At 47.0% G+C, this 13,298-nt stretch overlaps 1 protein-coding gene and 1 pseudogene across 2 annotated transcripts in view; one reads left to right on the top strand and one right to left on the bottom strand.

The window, feature by feature from the left end:
- The window catches only part of Gramd1b (GRAM domain containing 1B), a 189,543-nt gene that overhangs the window by 115,862 nt on the left and 60,383 nt on the right, over window positions 1-13,298 (bottom strand). The window lies entirely within an intron of this gene.
- LOC131914587 (H/ACA ribonucleoprotein complex subunit 3-like) lies at window positions 1,907-12,892 on the top strand (annotated as a pseudogene).

The following is a 13,298-nucleotide window of genomic DNA, read 5'->3' on the forward strand; positions in this document are numbered from 1 at the left end:
TTGGCCTAGGGAGCAGCAGCACCATCCGGGGAGAAAAGGCAGAGTCACAAATGTCCACCCAGAAAGAGGACACCACCCCTCTGGAAGGGAGGCCAGGAGAATGAGACCTACTTCCATTCTCCAGAGGCCCCCCCTGGTACCTCCGCTGTTGGTAATGGAGGAAAGCATCCTGGGCTTCCCAGCCAGCTGGGGAAGCAGGCCTGTCTGTAGCCCCACACATGCCCATGAGCCCCCAGTCAGTCCATTTCCCCTCCCCTGGTACTTGGTCTCAGAAGGCCAGTGTGGGTCTCCCCAGGCTCCCCCTGCTGGGGGAGAGGATGCAGAGTGGAGGCCCTGCCCGCCCCCCATCACTGCCAGCTGGTACCCACAAATCAGGACAAGGAGCACATGTGGGCAGAGGCTGCTGGAAGGCGCCGGACCAGTGCTGGGGTAGAAGGAAGGGCAAAGGCGTGGGCTGGTGGGGACAGGTGTGAAGGTGCGGGCACTCGAATGGAAGCAGGAGAAGGTGCTGTGCAAGGAGGAGCTGGAGGCACAGAGCTGAGTGGCACAGCGAAGTGGAGCAGGCGAAGGGAAAGGAACGCCCCCGGTGAAGCCACTCACCTGGCAATAACATTCAGACTGACTGAGGCCTACACAGAAGCCAGGGGCGGGCGGTTCACACCCACCCACCCCGCAACTCCACTCCCAGAGACTCACAGCCTCTGTCTAAAGGTAGTTGAGAGCAGCAGGCAGCCGGGCTGGATCTGCAGAGGCCCCTAGCTCCGCTGGAGCAGCCTGATTGGCGGAGCAGGATGACTTCATCCAGCCCCATTCATCACTCTAGGTTTTCTGCCCAGCAGGGACAGTCAGCTCAGCTTGCAGCAACTAAAGGCTTCCTCTCCCGCCGCCGCGGCCGGTAGAGAAAGCAGCTTAGGATAGGCTCTGTCTGTCAGGGGGCCACTAGGCAAAGGGAACTGGCCAGAGTACTCCCGGCCTCAGGGAAGAGTGAGGCAGGTTCCTCACACTGCTAAGAACGGGCACTCAAAGCACCATGGCAGTATCCACCGTACGCATCCTGTCTGCCGGAGCCAGCTCCGGTAGAAGAGAGCACCGTTCCTGAGAGGACACTTGGGTGAAGGTGCTGAACTTCCTTGCAGCTGCCCTACAGAAAATAAGATGTGGGAAAAACAGATCCAAGTCCTCCTCAAGCATGCTTCAGTACCCTACTGTGGTCATTTCCTCCCTGTGAGCAAGGCTCACCTGACCTAGCTGTAAGGACATGGATTCCCTTGTGTCCAGCATTCCAAGCCCATAGAGAGCTGCCAATAAATAAATAAACAAACAAACAAATAAATAAATAAATAAAATTTTTTAAAGAATGGAAGCTTACAGATATACATTTTACAAATTATGGATACAAATCCCAGAAAAAAAAGTTAGTGGAGATCATCTCCACATAGGCTTTTACTTCAAGAAATCTCCTATTGGGGCAAGGAGATGGCTCAGTGGGTAAGGTGTTCGTTGCCAAACCTAAAAAACTGGGTTCAGTCTCAAGGACATACATCATGGAGTGAACCAACTTCCACACACTGTCCTCTGACCTCTATACTGAGTGCTGTGCCCTGTGTGAGCAAGCACATACACAAATATAAATAAATGTAATTTTAAAGATATAATTACACCCCCCAAAAAGCTATGATTCTTGGAGAAATGATCTTTTTTTTTTTTTTCAAACTCTTCACTTCCTCCCTAGACCTTGCTCAAAATCCAGCCCCCAGACCAGAGAAAAACCCAGCAAGGCAAAGGATCAGACATTAACCTAGAGTGAGAAAGAAGCCATGAATTGGACGGCCACTTGTCTACTTCCTCCCCAACTTCTCTTTGTTCTTTTTTATTACCTTCCTTAGTTCAAGCCCAACTCCACACCATGAGTGCAAGTGAGCACAGAGCTCCACACAAAAAGCATCAGGACTCAAGGCTGGTTGCAGGCAGATCTGATACTTCTGCCCGAGAGTCATCATATTTCACCAATATTACCTGGCTGAGCAGGAAGACCGTGTCTATATGCTGGGGAAAAAAAGTCTAACCTACAGGACAGCAGGCTTGTTTAGCTCAGCCTGCTCTCTTTGCCTGATGACAAGTACTCCTGACACCGAATCACCATCAGGGAACACATCAAAGTGTTCATAACCCAGCAGCTGCAATCTGGCCTGCATGCAGGTCTCTGGATCTCTCCTTTGCTGTCCACTCCCTTGTGGGGGAGACTCAGTAACAAAGCATGTCAGTCTGTGAGCCATAGAACAAAACAAGTCAGTCTATGAGCCATGAAGTCTAAACTCCATACCTCATTTTTGGACTCCAATCTCAGCACTGCCTTTGGTCATAGTTGGTTGAATCAATCATGGTAGGCATAGCCCTTAAAGGGAACAACTCTTTTTTTTAATGTTTTGAATTATTGCCATTTCATTAAAGAGAAAATGACTCAAAACATCACCACACAAACACCATTCCCAGTATTCATCAATGCCAATGAGTTTGGCTTAATGACCACAGCAATAAAACTGTCCACTCTCCAATTTCACAGGACTCCATAATCTGTGTCTCCAAATCCATCATCTACTTGTATACCCTATAGATACACGACACAAAGATGATTAATCTGAGCCTTGTGACTCGCCTAAGGTCACATGGTAAGCAACTGGAAACTGGAGTCAACCTCATATGAACTGGGTGCATACCTTCCTCCACAAACCTCCTAATCCCAATTTCCCACCACTTCTCTGTACCTCCTCAGTCTGCTCCCAATTACTGAAGACTTAGAGGATAGAAAATATCAGTTAAGGCCAAGTGAGAGGCAGAGAATGTAGCTCAGTTGGTAGAGTGCTTGTGTCCCATGCATGAAGCCCCAGGTTCAATCCCTAGCACCTCATAAACAGGACATAGTAATAGATATATGCGGCAATCCCAGCATTTAGGAGCTGGAGACAAGAGTATCACAAGTTCAAGGTCATCCTTAGCTACATAGCAAGTTTGAAGTCAGCCTGAGCAACATAGCCCTGCCTCCCCCAAATAACAGCAAAAACTAATTCTAATTTACAGCCAAGAGAGGCTGAAGCAATGAATAAATAAACAGCAAGACGGCTCAGCAGATAAAAGGTACTTACTACAAAAGACTGATGGGTCAAGTTCAATCCCCAGAAATCATAGTGTAAGGAGGGAACCAACTCCCGAAAACTGTCCTCTGATTTCCATGTGTACTGTGGCATGTACGTGTGTATCAGCACTCACATACAAACACATCACGAAAACACATAATAATAATGATAAATGAAATATACTTTTTAATTTTAAAAATACATAAAATGGCAATTGATCTATAATTACCATTGAGGTTTTTTTTTTTTTTGAAGATGGCAAATTATGAGATAAAATGTAATCAAAAACTGAGGGGGGACAGCTTGAGATTATCAAAAAAGTTAGCGTGCACATTTAAAGAAGTCTCCTGTAGCTAGGTGGTGGTGGCACATGCCTTTAAACCCAGCACTCGGGAGGCAGAGGTAGGCAGATCTCTGAGTTTGAGGCCAGCCTGTTCTACAGAGTGAGTTCCAGGACAGCCAGGGCTACAGAGAGAAACCGTGTCTTGAAAACAAAACAAACAAATAAAAAAAAAAACTAGAAGTCTCCTGGTCTTGGTATGGTGACTAATCCCAGCACTCAGGAGAAGTCTGAATCCAGACTTTCTAGGAAGACTGATTTTTAGATTAAAAAAGAATCAGCGATTTATTCATGTCCACTTTAGGGAAAAAAGGAGACCAAAGTACCTTACAAAAGCTCATTTCAACAACACAAGTTAAAATTGTCACAGGGGAAAGACACATATCTTGGAACCTGGGGATCCATTTTCTCCTGCCATCACAAACACATAATGCATGCATTCTATGAGATGAAAGCATATATTGTGTCTTTTGTATCTGAAATGTTTGGGATCAGAATTGTTATGTATCTGGAAAATGTGTCTGTCTTTTTTTAAAGATATTTTTTAGGCTTTCTCAGCTGAATCATTCTAATTCAAAATATCTAAAACCAAAATCCTCACCCAGGAGTAGAATTTAGGCCAATGAATATTTTTCTGAAACTCTGCTTAACATTTCATAAGCCCTCCCTCTATGGTCATAGTTGAATCTTCTGGTGGGGGGCAGAGGGGAAAAGGCCTTTCTCCTATTCAGTGGGGGTACCCTTACTAGACTCCTTAAAAATCCAACAGCATGGGGGCCATGCCCTCCCTCATAAATCATCTTCTCTACTCAGAAGCCTGACAAGTCCTTTCTGGCTATTGTGTGGCCAATACTCTCTGTACCTAGGCTGGCAATCAAATATGTAGATGGAAAACAGAAAGCCGGTACCTACAAAGGAGGACATTCTGTTCCATCAAAACCACACAGAAACCAACTCTGTGATCATCGAAGTCTGCCTAGTTTCTCCAGTGACCCAGGCCATCTATCTACCTACTCAGCTCTTAAAGAACTATTACCCGATACAGTGGTGCACACCTGTAATCCCAGCACTCTCAAGGCAGGAGCAAAAGGAACCCCACAAGATCTGAGGCCAGCTAGTCTACAGAGTGAGTTCCAGACTAACTAGGACTACTTAGTAAGCTCTGCCTCAATCACGCAAACAACAACCGTGACAACCAAACCCTCCCATGCATCCCTGGAAAGCGAACATGTGTTGACAGTGTTGAGAAATCACCAGTGTGTTTCAAAAGGCAGCTCAGGCCTTGAACCTCCAGCTTCAGGAAGAGTGTTATTTGGTACTGAACAGACAACCTGGAAGGCATGGCAGCATGGAAGGGAGAAGATGGTTATCAGGTTTCAGTGGTAGGGGAGGCATATAACTCAGAGTACAAAGAAAACTCTGAGGGGGAAAAAAAAGAGGAACTGAAAATTATATTTAAGAGGAGAAACTGGTACAGAGTGTGTAAGAGGCCACTGGATCCATATGTCTTCTACTTAGCAGGAAGAACTTGCTATAATTCCTTATGAAATAACCCTTCTGGCCTATGCACTTGCTTTTAAAAATAGGAACCCGGCCGGGTGGTGGTAGCACACGCCTTTAATCCCAGCACTCGGGAGGCAGAGGCAGGCAGATATCCTGTGAGTTCCAGGCCAGCCTGGGCTACAGAGTGAGTTCCAGGAAAGGCGCAAAGCTACACAGAGAAACTCTGTCTGGGGGAAAAAAAAAAAGGAACCCAAAGCTCCCTGTTCTCCAACCCATTTCATTTTGCTTACTATTTAGGGAAAGGGTGAGAAAAAGACACTCCTTTATAACATTCTCTGTCTAGGGCAATTATTCTTACTAATCACTCTACCCTAGGCAATACTTTCTGACTGCTTAATCACTGCACTTAGGCACTAAGTTAAGGAAAGGAAATGATAAAGCCCCAGAAGCCCCAGAAGCCTTTGAGAAGACCGGGTTTTTGACAGCAGAGTGCAAGGGGGTGTGGGAAGTAGAAGTCTCCAGCTCCCTGAGCACAGAACACTGCACCTGCTGCTCTTAGAAGAGCCTTCATGGCAGCAGCCACTTGTGAGGTTGGACTATGAGGAAGCCAATGGGATTGTTTCAAACCTTGGTCAGCTAATCTTTCCTGGCACTGCATTTTGGGAGTTGTAGTTCTGAGCAGCAGGCATTTGACAGCCATGTTTGCACGGCTTTAAGAGTATGCCGCTGGATCTTTCTTCTGGTAGCAAGACTGCAAATCTACAGTCAGATGCCTTTCCCCAAAAGCTGAAATCCCTTCTCCCTAGAGTCTGGGTGCTGACGGTAAACTAAAAGACAGCAATGAGAGTGGGAGAGATTCACATAACAGGGGGGAACTTGAAAAGGCGGAGAGCCTAAGAGGTCTCTTGTGGATTCTCTCTGCTTCTAGAAGACAGGTTCTTAGAAAGGGGGAAGAGGAAGAGAAAAAGGACCCTGGGTGTTCCCTTGCAGGTGTGTGTCTGCATGAGTGACTTTTTCAGCTTTTGCTTGTTAACCATCAACCTTCAGCAAAGCATTGAGCATAAGGAAGCGTCGCGTCTTGAATTCTGACTCAACCACTTACCTCTGTGTAACCTTGTGCAAATTACTTAACCTGGCTGTGTCCCCATTTCCGTATCTATTAAGACAGGGATATTACAAACCCAGAAGCAAGAATGAAGTCAGAAAACTCTGTAAAGGGCTTGGACATATAACAAATACTATCAGCGTTCGCTGTGTGCTTGCCTGTTATTCAGTGTTATCCTGTCTAACCCCTCGCTCGGGGTGTCCATTTTAAGTCTCTCCTGGAGAAACCCACCTGCTGTTTGAGGTAAACAGAGACATTAAAGCCGCAAGGAAAACAAAACAGTCACTAAACTAAGGGGGGGGGGATTTGTACCAAGGATGCCACAGGGCACTACCCATGGAGCTAGACCCTAAGGGGGAAGGAAGGCAGACCTGGGATCAACAGAAGGAGGCCATAAGATGGGCATGATGGCACAGGTCTGTAATCCCATCACTCAGGAGGCTTACATGGGATTGTTGGGAGTTCAAGGCCAGCCAGGGTTACCTAGCAAGACCTTCCCTCAAAAAAAAAAAAAAGTCCAAAGATTAGAGATGTGACTCAGTTGAGAAGAGAAGAGTGTTTGCCTTAAATGCATGAAGCCTGCGTCTGATGCTCAGCTCTGCACAAAAGCCTGCATGGTGGCAGTTGCTCGTGATAACAGCATTTGGAAGGTAGAGGCAGAAGGATCAGAAGTTACGGGTCATCCTTGGCTACATAAGGAGTCTGAGGCCAGCCTAGGCGGCATGAGACCACCTCTGCCCCTCTCAAAACAAAACGCCATCGTCCACAAGACAATCAGAGAAGTGGATCTAGTTGAGCATGGAGGGAAACGAAGACTAAGTGATTAGAGTCAGGGTGGGAATGACCATGAGAGGGTAAGACTGAGCACCAGAGAGCTGTGGATGGAGACAAGCTGTGCAGCATGGGGAAAGCCAGAGACTTGGGAGCCACCCCTGCACAGGTCAGGTACAAATCCATCTTGCAAAACTAAGCTGCTCTCTGGATAAGTGGGGGTGTTGGCAGGGCTCAGAGTGGAAGAGTTTCTCAAGAAGTTTAGATAAAGAAGTGAAAAGGGGCAGTGAAATGGGGCATGTTAAAAGGAGCTGGCCTTAGAAACTTCACCTGGATCAGTGCACTCTCTGTGCGCTGTGAGGGAGGCAGCCAGAGAAAACAATAGGGATATCTCAGTGCAGGTGCTGCTGGCCAGGGGAAGGGGGAAGCCAGGTGACCTGTCTCTAGAGCACCTTGCTTTGGGAGGACTGTGGACCTGTGCTTCTCTCAGACATACCTTGTATCTGAAACTCCCCTGGGAAAATAATAAAATTAGCAAAGGAGAGACCCACCTTCCTTAGCTGCTAGCAATTCCCGAGACCTTACGGACAATATAAATGAATATAAATGATATTACCTCACCTCGGCCTCTAGAACTTAACAGGGACTAGCATAGTGTTTAAAAGTCCAATTGCCTGGTTCAAATTCTACCCCATTATTTAATAGCTGTGCAATCGTATATATAATTACAAGACCTCTCTATATCCCAGTGCTGTTATGTACAAAATGGAAAACCATAATACACATGGAGTATCTCTTATACAAAATGCATTGGGCCCAAGTGTGTTGGGTTTGGGTTTTGTTTTGGATTTTGGAATGTTTTCGTAAGCATGATGCAGCGTCTTGAAGATGAGACCCAAGCTGAAACACAGAATTCATTTACATTTCCTATATACCTTGTATACTAGCCTGAAACTAATTTTATGCATTATTTTTGGTGTACCTACAGTTTGCCTGTGACCTATCACATGAGGACAGATGTGGAATTTTCCATTTGCAGTATCTATTAGTACTAAAAAAGTTAAGCTTCAGCAAGCATTTGGATTCCAGATGTTCAGCAGAGAGATGTTAACCTGTTCATTTCATTGAGAAAAAAAAGGGGGGAGGGGCGAAATGTAAATGACCACAATGACTGACAACCAGCAGACATACTTGGTGATTATTAACTAAAGTAATTTCTTTATAATTCCTATCTTGGGGCACCCCTGGGTGTTCCATGAGCTCCCCCATTCCTCCACGCCATCCTGACTTGGTGCCTATGCAAAGGCCAGCACTGTTTATGCAACTTCTCTGCTCACCTACCATCTCAAGACAGGTTCACACCATGACAGCACGCGTATCAGCCTTAAACTTTCAAATGTGCAAAACACACACACACACACACACACACACACACACGCACGCACACACAGGAAAAGCTCATAGATGCCTAAAACAGCTGGTTTGAACATTTACTTCTGTGCCTGGCCCAAATTTTACATAAGTAGACTGCTGATCACACTTTGGTTCCGGGTGTGAACAGATACAGGGAAGCTGAGATCAACTGAGCCCTGTGATCAGGAAGGAGTGAGCCCAGGGCTCAGCGATGCTGCCTGACCTTCAATGTGCTTCTGGTGTCCTGACAAACCGCTCCCCTGCAGACAAAGGAGGAAGGTGCTGGGTCAGGATGGAGCTGGGATTGAGGATGCCTGCAGTGCACCAGGTACAGGCCACTAGAAGACATTCTGACTACTGCTGAAGCTGAGAGAAGGCAGGGAAAGATGGCAGACAGACCACAGTCACAGATCCCAGACAGTTCTGGAAGAAGCAGAAGTGTTGGTGAGGTTCTGGGAGTGCTGGCAAACTGGAGAAGAAGAAGGGAGGGCCCCCACAAAAACCAAAACAAAAAAGGCTTCAGCCAGTACCTGCAGAGAGGTGAAGACAGTAAGTTTTGTTCCACTCCAGACAGTAGTGAAACCCAGAGCAAGCATCAAAGGATGCTGTGAGACAGAGATGCCCTGCAGCTTCTACATATTACTTGTCAGAGTCCACAGGTGCTGCTAGAACCAGCGAGACTCCAGAAACACACATTTCTAGAAGACTAAAATAAAGATGCTGCTGCTGCTGATGCTGATGCTGCGATCATGAAGAAGATGATGATGAAGATGAAAAGCCAAGAGCCCTGGGTCCCACAGAATGTTCAGCTGGACCATTAAGCTTCACCGAGATCTATTCTGTCCCCCCACTCCCCCGGAACTGAGGACCGAACCCAGGGCCTTGCACTTGCTAGGCAAGCACTCTACCACTGAGCTAAATCCCCAACCCGATCTATTCTGTCTTTGTCAATGTGTATTTTCTTGTTCAGTCTGGTTCTAAAGTTTTCCAGGAGATAATCTTCAAGAACAGACTTTCTCACACACCTCCAAAGATTTCAAGGTCCATGGAATCCAAGGAAAGCAGGTTTGCATAGGCACCCAAACTCCCTTAGAATCACTGCTGTTCCTACAGAGGACATCCCCATGTCACACATACGAATCTGAGCTTTGGAGTCAGATCTCGGCTCTCACTAATGAGCTCTGACAGGGATCAATCTAACCCACATCTAGAAAAATATGTTCAAGTCATTTCCCTTCTGAATTCCCTGTTACAAATAAGTCAGAACAAAGGGAAAACACGGCACCAGCCTAGTCCTATCTGACCCCAAAACCAAGTGCAAAGCAGTGAGTCTCATTAATACGGAACACCTCAGAACTTCAGCACACACTCTGTGTCACCTTAGGGGTGCTGTTTCTACACCCACATTAGTGACACTTCCCTATACTTCTGAGTTGCTTTGCTGAAAATGTCCTCAATTTTCTTTGCAAACTTTTCATTGTGGAAGTTTCTCACAGAGCCACTTGAGTGGGGATTGAAAGAGTTCATGGACCAGGACAGAATATAGAACGTACAGTCTCTTAAATCCCTGCTTAAAAGCTCCATCTGCTGACACGTGTTCTACACCTTATTCACAAGGACAGTGCTCTGGCAGATGAGAACCCACCTGTAATTTAGGATGCCCAGAAAAGGAAGCTCAGGTAACAGGTCTATTTTAGTTCTAGAAGAACAGGAACCAAGCAGGTAAAGTCACCCCCAAGGTGGAACCTTCAGCACCTGTGTCATGGAACTTCAAAAGTCAACCAATTATCTAGCGGTTTCCAGAGTTTAACCTGAATTCCATTTACTAACTCACCTATCACTGTCACATAAGGGAGGACACGAGGGAGCTACTGTGTTGGTACACTCCTGGGGGCGGGAATAGGTGCCTACAAACATCCTCCGCTCCTCCCGCCTCCCCCCCCCCCCCGTCCCTGGACCATTCTGAAGCAGGGTCACAATGGGTTTCTCTCCATCTCCAAGGAAGACATTGTCCTTCACACTAAGAAGGAATGACAGAGAGAAGGAGGGAGCCAGGCAGTTCACTGCATATGGATCATGTGCCTGAGGATAAGGCAAAAAGAAACACCAAGTCACCTAAAAAGCTGGTGACAGATGAGATGGAATGATTGGTTTCAGCGCACACACACACACCAGCCCACCACCTTCATACTGTAGATGGTACTGGTTCCTGAGCTATGCACCAGACAGATGTTGAGAAACCAGAAAGCTGTGTGCCTAGGCTAGTCAGACACAGCTCTGTTAAATTAATTAATTAATGCTTAGAACAGGGTCACATCACAGGAGGCTACAGGCTTAGGATACGTTTCTCTAAGCAAGATCTATGACAACTTGCATCAGAAGGTCCTGTGATACCAATTAATTAGAAATTTTCTGAGCCTGCCCAGGTATATATACATGAAGTTAAAAATCGAAGCCTAGGGATCTGCATATTGAACAAGCTCTGCTTATAAGTTTCAAACATATACAGGGCTGAGAACCACAGCCTCGGAGCTATAACTGATCACTCGTTATCCAGAGGGTATGGACACTAACCCATGTGTGTATGGGAAATGTTACAACTTGAATTTGCAAGTATATTTTTATCTCACTTTAAAATCTCTACATCATCATACATACTAGACACTGGTGCACATGCGCAATGCACTGTTCATACATACTGAATATGGCCTTGCAACCACGCTGATATGATCACCCTCTAGTCCAATAATTGCAGTGCTTAGATGGGGAGCTGCAGAGGGCAGCTCTGAGCTTCCTGTGTTAATTAATGATTGAGAAGAAGAGGACTCTGGCCTTCAGTTCCCCATCTCAACCTTGGTGGGAGAAGGTAGTAAAGACTGCAGCACGGAGTAGGACAAGCCTGAGGTGGGATTCTCTGCATTGAGAGCCCAAGCTGTCTCCCACTCACATTCTTTACTGTAACTGGTAGGAGGATGCGATTCTCCCAGCAGGAAGTTGGAAAGCCGGGGAAGGAAACTTACCATCCACCCTGCCAGTTGTCCAAAGCTAAATCCCAATTACGGTGTCAGCAGAGAGAGGGCACTCGGCTGAGCTATAATTAACAGCCCCCTTTCTCAGGCAGAGAAGTGCTGGAGTAGGAGAAACACAGGGCAGGTGACGGTTACACCTGCAGACAGTTCTGCTGACAGCTACAGAAGCATCCAGAGCCGCCGGCGCGGACAGCGATAAGCCGGAAATACTGAGAGGGACAGCAGAGGCTTCCAGGAGCCTCTCTGCTCTGCCTCCAGACCTAACAAGTCCTCTTCTCTATTATCCACAGCCCATACGTGCTGTCTTCCACAAGACCAAGTCAAGTGTTCCCCCGAAGCATAGGGGTCAGTCAAAGGGGGACGCACGATGGGTAGACACAGAGCAAACCATTTCTACGATCATGAAAAGCCCAAAGAGTAGTGACACCCTTCCCTTTAGGACAGCATCACTGAATCTCGTGATCACAAAACGTTGGAAGTTATAGCAGAAAACCTTGTCTCAGCTTTAAAAAAAGAAAAGAAAAACAAGAACCTTAGTCATTCACTGGTTCAGAATCACTCAGTAGATTTTTTTGAGGACCTATCAGGTGCTGGGCAGAGCTAGGCATTGGCAACACACTAAATCAAAGAGAACCAATCCCTACTCTCAGAAAGTTTAAGAACTAACGGCAGAGAGAACAAATAATACAACAAACACATACAATTGCAACTTGGGGTTAGCACTAAGTGCTAAGACAGAAAAGAAGGCTGGTTGTAGTGTCATACACTTGCCATTCCAGCACTTGAGAGGCTGAGGCAGAAGCATCACTTTGAGTTATAGGTCAGCTTGGGCTACAGAGCAACACCCTGTCCCATGCAAACACACAGGAAGAGAAGAAAGAAGTAAGGGGGAGAAATTCCATACTTGGACAGGGTGGTGGGAGGTGCCCTGAGCCTGTACCAGCTTCCAGGAAGAAACCAAGGCTCTGGTAGTTTGGGTGGGAGGCTCTGACAGGAATGAAAACTTGGGTATGCCCCTGCACCCCATTGTCTCCTGCATGCTACTCTCTGTGAGACCTGACAAGGACCTGCAGGGTCCCTTTTGGAGTTATCTAGGGTCATGACTACTGCAACATCAGACCAAAGTGAGCACAAGCTGACCCAGAGCCGTCTTCTGAATCTGTTGGGCTAGGCTGAACGCCATACAGAGTCTGGCTAGATGGCTGCAGGTTAGGAAGCCTGTCACCCGCCAGCCCCTCTTGGCTCCTCACCCACTCAAGGCAAATGTCACTTGTGGGAACAGCAAGCACCAAGCGTTTTCTGTACCGGTTTCAAGCTACAACTAGCAAGCTCACCATCTTGTGCACTAGTCTGAAGTTTCCAAGCCTCCAGGTTCTCGCTAAGGCGCACTTCCCCAGCAACCTCCAGGCTTAGCCTAAGCCCATGGTTTGCTGATAACAGTAACGAAAAGCCAGCCTTGCTGAGTATTTGCCACGTGCCAGACACTGCATTAAAAGCCCCCCCCCCCATTTTATATTAGTTTGGTTCCCACAACCCTTGCAAAGTAGGTTTCATTCTTTCTGCGCTTCCCCCACAGGAGGACGAGTCGGAGGCGTAACATGATTTTACAGATGAATCCCACTGGAGCCTGAATTTACACACCAGTCTCCTCAAAGCATTCCTGGAGGGTGTCATATGCTTGTCATCCCAGCACTGGGGGAGGCTGAGGCAGAAGGACCACTTGGGGCTGCAGATCAGCCTGGGCCACAGAGCAACACCCTGTCTCACACAAACAAAAGAGAAGAACGCGAGGGGGAGAGATTCCCTAAAGGAAGAATCATCCTTGGCTACCAGCACTGTACTGTGTAAAGAACTCTCCGTCTGACATTGTCTGCTCCAGGCCTACCGTGCAGGCAGGACCTGAGGTAGCCTCTCAGGAGGAGACTCGGCCCAGCACACCAACCACCGAACCTCTGGCCATGAGAAACCCTGGGGAGGGAACTGTGCCTCCTGTGTGTGTAGTG

The sequence above is a fragment of the Peromyscus eremicus genome, chromosome 7 (genome assembly GCF_949786415.1).
Source record: "Peromyscus eremicus chromosome 7, PerEre_H2_v1, whole genome shotgun sequence".
Classification (NCBI taxonomy): Eukaryota; Metazoa; Chordata; class Mammalia; order Rodentia; family Cricetidae; genus Peromyscus; species Peromyscus eremicus.